Source organism: Hevea brasiliensis, chromosome 18, assembly GCF_030052815.1.
Source record: "Hevea brasiliensis isolate MT/VB/25A 57/8 chromosome 18, ASM3005281v1, whole genome shotgun sequence".
NCBI lineage: Eukaryota > Viridiplantae > Streptophyta > Magnoliopsida > Malpighiales > Euphorbiaceae > Hevea > Hevea brasiliensis.
The window spans coordinates 164,751-172,084 of record NC_079510.1 but is presented as its reverse complement, the minus strand read 5'-3'; the positions used below and the strand labels follow the sequence as shown (position 1 = coordinate 172,084).

General features: G+C 33.4%; 1 non-coding gene across 1 annotated transcript; it reads left to right on the top strand.

Annotated features, from left to right (window-relative positions):
- Positions 1-6,813: 6,813 nt before the first annotated feature.
- LOC131176162 (small nucleolar RNA R71) lies at positions 6,814-6,920 on the top strand. Its single transcript, XR_009146287.1, has one exon. It is a non-coding gene; the product is annotated as a small nucleolar RNA R71 (small nucleolar RNA).
- The last annotated feature ends 414 nt before the right edge of the window (positions 6,921-7,334 follow it).

The following is a 7,334-nucleotide window of genomic DNA, read 5'->3' as shown; positions in this document are numbered from 1 at the left end:
ACCAGTAATAGTAAAATGACCATAACTTGGTCCATAGACCTCCAAATGATATGAACTCAGTGTTAAAATTTCAATAAGACATAGATCTACAATATTGGTAATTTGACCAAAACCCAGAAATCAAGGAAACTAGGTCAATTAACTTGATTAATTTGGCACACTAAATCTGAAATTGGCACATTTGATCATAAAATCCAGAAAATTCAAATAAGTATATCTCCCACCAGAAGTGTCCAATTTAAATGAGCCATACCAATTTAGAAAGCTAAGAAAGAGACCTAAAACTTTGTTTTCGGCAACTTCCTCAAATTATAAATTTATAAGACCAGAATTACAGGTCAAAACTACTAACCTAATTGAGAATCATATGAGTATTAGCCAACTTGAGTCAAGTCCAATATCTTAGCTATTAATTCTAGAAAATATGAAAAATTGTGACAAAAAATTCTGAGTGACCTTAAGACATAGGATAACAAATCCTATGAAGAATGCTAAGCCAAAATATTACTACAAACTATCCAAATATATTAGTCAAATTCAATATCAAATATGCCTATTAAGGAAACCAAAATTCAGATTTGACCTAGTTATGATTAATTGACCATAACTTGAGTTATACAACTCCAAATGACATAATTCAAAAAGGAAATTAAAGAAGACACATTGAAGAACAATTTTGATGAGACAAGTGAGCCAATTTCCCACTATAGCTTGGCCCAATGGAATAGTAACCATTGGCTATAAAATCTGAAAATTAGAAATAACATATAAAGAGCCTTAAATTAAGATTGACAATCAATGCCAACAAGTATAAACTCAAAATGTGGTATATGAGTGCAATTAGAATTAATAAACCTATTTATTAAGAAAGAGTCAATATTTTGACTTGAATAGTGCAATAAATAGTGACCCAAAAAGGCAAAATTCAAAGGACACCATTTTAAGCAAAGTTAAAGCTACAATTTAGTAAGCATGAAATAAATTGTTGGATTAATTATGAGATATGGTACTGAAATACTGTAAATTGTGTATTTCAGTTGAAAAAGAGACTGAAAAGGGATCTTCGAAGGAAAAACAAGAATTGAAGTAAATAAGAGGTTTGTGCACAACTAGTTTTTAATTGATTTTGTTATGATTATTTCATATGGTTAAATGATGTTATTTTCCTTATGTGTTATGTTCATCAAGTATTGGATTTAATCTAATGATTATTGAAATTGTTATAGTATGTATGAATTTAGCTTTGTAAAATGGTATTTCAATAATTATTGAGTATTGTTGTTTTGGAAAAATTGTGATAAAATATGTTTTGAATGATGAGCATAAAAATTATTGGATATTGGAATTGACATTGAATTGAATTGTGTTGTGATTTATACTCACAAAAAGGACAAAGAGATTCATGATATTGTTTTATATCTCATTATAGATGCTTGACTAGGTTATTACCCGTCTCTCTCATTTGTTGAGGAGACAATGGAGTTAGCTTTGTTTTGATTACCATGATACTTGCACAGACTTAGATTCTCCTCTTATTAGAGGTTAGATCTAAGTTTCTCATGGCCCTTTCGGAAGTTTCACTATTGTGTTGTGCACTGTGCACGATGATTCGACCTCCCCAATCATAGGAAGTTAGAATCCCGATTCGACCTACCCGGCTATAGAGATTTAGAATCACCCCGGAGATGGCTATTTCGGATTAGTCTTGCATAATTAGTGAGATAAAGAATGATTTTTGAATAGTAAAGAAATTCGATTTCAAATGGGATTTATGCATAATTGATTTTATTGGAATTAATCTTTATTTCCATAATTGCTGGAATTACTTTAAATATCCAGTTGTGATTTGATAAATTAAATTTCTTGCTCAAAGTCATTTTATACAAATGATTTATATTATTGGCAATGAATATTTTGATTTTTGGAATTTGATGAGTATCCAGATTTCTAAATTATTTGCTGTAATTTTGCTAAGGTATATTGTACTATGTTTTAAGTTATAGTTGTGCACCGCTGAATTCACCACTCAGCGATAGTTTTGTGTGCTGACGCCGGGGATGGTTGTCAATTCCATCAGAAATTAAATAAACTGAAATTACTAGTTTTATAAAATATTTTCTGCAGTGAGTGGTAAATTCAGGTCGAACCCTAGAGATTGAATTACTAAAATTTTGTGCACTTATGCAATGGAAAAAGAAAGAAACAAAGGTTGGGAGGAGGGGTTTGTAACACTAAATCAGAAGAAATCAGAAATTAAAGAACTAAATATGAAACTCTTAATTTAAACAAACTTCAGCCTAAAGTAATTCTCATCCTAATGCATTTATTCGATCATAGACAAAAGAAATACAATTATCCTTTATTGAATACTTAACGTAGACTTACCAAATAGCGAGGTAAAACTCCTATCTTCTCTATACTCATCAATTCGAGCCCAGCACTCTTATTGACTCTAATTATTAATTGAATTGGTATTAAGCAATCCTCATCAAATTAATAACTGCTTTAAGAACAGGAAGTAGCTAAGCTGAATAACGATTTATAAAGCATAAACCATTTAATTCATCCTATTGTTTCCTTAGGTTATTATCAAAAACTTGGATCATAATCAATAAAATCTAATTGCTACTCACGTTCAATCTTACACAAAAATTATGGATTATGAAGATGAACTAGCAATTGATTACATCAAACAATTAACTAATAGGCCTTTTTAGTAAATCATTCAATAGATCGAAGATAGTGAAATCAAGAAGCAATAGATATTAAAAAAGGCGTAAATTTAAATTAAGAACCTGGTCTCACAAATCATGCAAAAGAACTTGAATACCTTGAACTGTATTAAAAACTTAGGCACTCATGTTCATGGCTTACAGAAAAATAAAGAAAAATAAAGAAGAAATCTAAAAAGAGAGTGGAGAATGAAGGTCTTCTATGGTGTTTGAAGGTCTGAATGGATGTGTTTCGGCTACTGCCCATAGACGCCTTTATAATAAAAAACCTAATCCCAAAGATAGGAACCAAACTAGGAAAAGTTTTGAAATTCAAAAGACAGATTTTTAGCTTGCATTCACGTCTCTGCAATCAAGGCCGTTTTTCAGCCACTTCCCTTTCTAATCTGTCTCTGCCCTCTTCAGCAAAGTTGTAGCCCTATTTCTTAGCTTTCCAACGGGTGCTCATTTGCCCAAATCCAAGGTCTACAACCCAAGTTATGGCCCAAAAAATGAGACCGGTTCTGACAGAGTGTCTAGCCCATAATGACGACTTCATTGCCGTTTTTGACAATTAAAACGGCCTCATCTCGCTTCCAGCCCTTCATAGAAGTTGTAGAGGTGACTCTTAAGGTTCAATTGGGTATGGGCTTGCTTCATTTGGACGACTGAAACTCCAGATACAAAATAAATACTGAAACTGGTCGTGACACATCAAGTCTGGGCTTTTGCAATAGATCCATAGCTCATTTTATCAACCTTATAGACTGATTTGGGCTTTGGTCCCTCTTTATCATTTGTAGTGTTCTATCTTAGCTTTTCAATGGATTAAACAACAGTTAATTTGGAGACCCACAACTTTAGAAACATCTAAAAAATACAGTAAAGGTCAAATACTGAAAATTTCTCCATTTAACCAATTCTTCCAACAACTATCTAAAAATATGCCTAAATGATAAATATACTTTAATCCACTGAATTATGCATAAAAACACACTAGAAACACTAAATATGATGGAAGTAAAATTAATAAATTATGCATTTATCAAATTCGCCCACACTTATTCCATGCTTGTCCTCAAGCATGACTTAAACTCTCAATCAACTCCACTTAAAAGTTCACTTAACTTCACCCTATCACAACATTCTCTAACAAAAGATTAAAAGTTTGAAAGAAGAGGCAAGTAAGGTAATAACCATCATAATAAATTCCATCAAGACCATACCAATATATCAACAATTCTCCAACACAAAACAAAAGGTTTGAAATCAATTAAGCTCACACAATTAAAGTTTCATAAAATTTTAAATCAATACACACCAAAACACAAGGCTAATTTACCAAGGCACAACAATTATATCTCTTTGCAAATCTTAGGGGAGATATTTTTTTTATTATTTTTTTATTTTGAAATTGGTACTTCTCTCTCGTCACAGTTACTTTTTTTTTTCTTTATTTTAACCGTCACCTTCAGAAAAGTACCTTGCTCATACCTTAGCTAGCTTTTGGCCTGAGAATTGACATGGAGTTCATGAAGACCCCTGGTTAGTTTGCTTAATTAAAATAGCAGAGCAATTTTCAAGTTCAACCTTTTATTTCGCCCAATTTATGCATCTACATATTATAAAATGCCCTGATAAATTAAACAAAGTTCTGAAATATGCATGACATTAGTTTAAAGTACACATAACTAATTATTTCACCATTAAATCAAGCCTAAATGATTTATGCAGGAAAAAAAATTACTCTATGGTATGGAGAAGAAAGAAAATTCATCATTAAAGTTACTATTATTTTGCTTAAAGTCTCAAAAATTCAATCTAAAATAAAAAAGTCATTTCAAGGATAAAGCACTTCTCTCCGAGAGTTAATATAGAATCATGAATCAAGCTTATAAGAACAATTTTTTTTATTTTTTTAATTTTTTTTAAACAATTAAAAAGATTGCAGCAACAAATTTCTCCTCCTCCACACTTAAAACTTACATTGTCCCCAATGTAAAGCTCAAATGCAAAAGAAAAGAAAGAAAAAAAATGCTAGAAAATAAAATAAAATAAGGGAAAGAAAACAAATCTGATTGTGGCTAACAAGCCACCCATGGGTTGCCTCCCAAGAAGCGCTTTTGTTTATTATCGTTAGCTCGACATGGCAAAGCTCCTTAATCCACTGAATGCTCCTGAGACCCCTCATAAAATGGCTCGAGTTCATGACTGTTGACCTTGAACATTTTGTTAGTTACTAAACCTTGAATTTCAACTGCACCATAAGGAAACACATTAGTAACAACAAAGGGTCCAATCCAATGAGAACGTAACTTACCAGGCATCAACTTCAATATGGAATTATACAACAAAACTTTTTGTCCAATCACAAACTGCTTCCTTAGTTTGTCATGGAATGCCTTTGTCTTTTCTTTATAGATCCTAGAATTCTCATAAGCCTTAAGGAGAACTTCCTCTAATTCATGCAATTGTGATTTTCTTTCTAACTCATCCTCCATGCTTAACTCAAAAATATCCTGCACAAATGTATCAACAACATCAATAGAAAAAATAGAATGATCAACAGCAGGATACTTCATGGCATCAAAGATATTAAATTTGACAATCTCTCCATCAAACTTCATAGTTAAGGTACCCTCATCCACATCAATTTTTATCTTGGCAGTTTTTAGGAAAGGTCTTCCAAAAAAAAATCAAAGCTAACTTTGATGTGAGAGCACTATCCTCCATGTCCAGAATGTAAAAATCTGCAGGAAAAATCAACTCTCCAACCTGCACCAAAACATCCTCAACTACTCTCAATAGGTAAGCATTGGAACGATCAGCTAACTGAATAATGACACTAGTTTCTTTCAAAGGACCCAAATTTAAAGTTTGAAAAATTGAATTTGGCATAACATTAATAGATGCTCCTAAATCTGCCATTGCATGTTCAAATTTAGAATCACCTATTCTGCAGGGAATAGAAAATGAACCTAGATCCTTACACTTAGGGGGTAATTTTCGCTGAAGTAATGCCGACACATTTTTCCCCACACTGATCTTCTCATTATTCCTCAACTTGTGCTTTGTAGTGCACAACTCCTTAAGGAATTTAGCATACCTGGGGATTTGTTTGATCGCATTAAGTAAAGGTATATTAACCTCTACCTTTCTGAAAGTCTCCAAAATTTCTTTCTCTTGTTCTTCTTTCTTATTTTTAGCCAACCTGCATGGGAATGGAGGAAGAACAGAATTATTAACCTTATTCAGTTTAGGTTCAGTATTTATCTCAACTTCAGGAACTTCAGACTCTTTTGCTCCTTGCTTCTTCTCTTTTATTGGCTCATGTGGAGTCTAATTATCAACTTCTTTCCCACTCTGCAACAGTATTGCACTTGCATTTTCTCTAGGATTCATGACTATTTGTGATGGAAGCTTTCCATAACCTTGAGCTTCAAGCTTGCTCACAGATGAAGCTAACTGACCAATCTGCCTCTCTATATTTTGAATGCTATTTCTTGTCTCCTGTTGAAATTGTTGTGTATTGTTAGTCAAAGCCTTAACAATTTCATCAAGTGACATACCTTGATTTGAGGGAGGTGGAGGTGGTTAATTCACTTATCTCTACTGCTGGTATCGATTTTGTACCGGTTGATTCCCATAACTCAGATTAGGATGATCTCGCCATCCTGGATTATAAGTATTGAAAAAGGGATCATACCTGTGTTGTGGCTGTCCATAATTTCCTACTGCATTAACATGTTGCATTGATTCAGCCTCTAGTAATGCAGGACACATGTCAGTAGCATGACCCGAACCTGAACAAATCCCACATACCTTAACAGTTTGCATTTTCCCTACAGCCAATTGCCTCACCAAAGAAGTTAAATCAGAAATCTATTTCTCAAGATTAGATGTAGTTACCTCATTAACCTTCATGGGTGTGTTATCCATTCTCATTCCAAACTGCTGAAAGTTTGTTGCCATGTTAGCAATCAACCTACTTGCTTCATCTGGTGTCTTGTCAACCAAAGATCCTCCACTAGCAGCATCTATCATACTGCGGTCCATTGGTAGAAGTCCCTCATAGAAATACTGAATCAAAAGCTGCTCACTTATTTGATGATGGGGACAACTTGCACACAGCTTCTTAAATGTCTCCCAATACTCATACAAACTCTCTCCATTGTACTGTCGGATGCCACAAATTTCTTTTCTTATGTTGGTAGCATGGGAAGCAGGAAAATACTTCTCCAGAAATATCTGCTTCATCCCATTCCATGAGTTGACAGATCCAGAAGGAAGGTAATACAATCAAACCTTAGCTGTGCCTTCTAGTGAGAAAGGAAAAACTTGAAGCTTGATTTGATCCTCTGAAACTCCTTGAGGTTTCATGCTGGAACATATAACATGAAATTCCTTCAAATGCTTATGTGGATCCTCACCTGCAAGATCATGAAACTTAGGCAACAAATGGATTAGTTCAGATTTTAACTCAAAAGCAACATTTAAAGCAGGATATTGAATACACAAAAGCTGTTGGTTTAGATCAGGAGCAGCCAACTCTTTCAAAGTTCTAGCAGCCATGATTTCATTTTCGAAATCTGAATGCGAATCCGAACTTAATTCCCTTGGAGA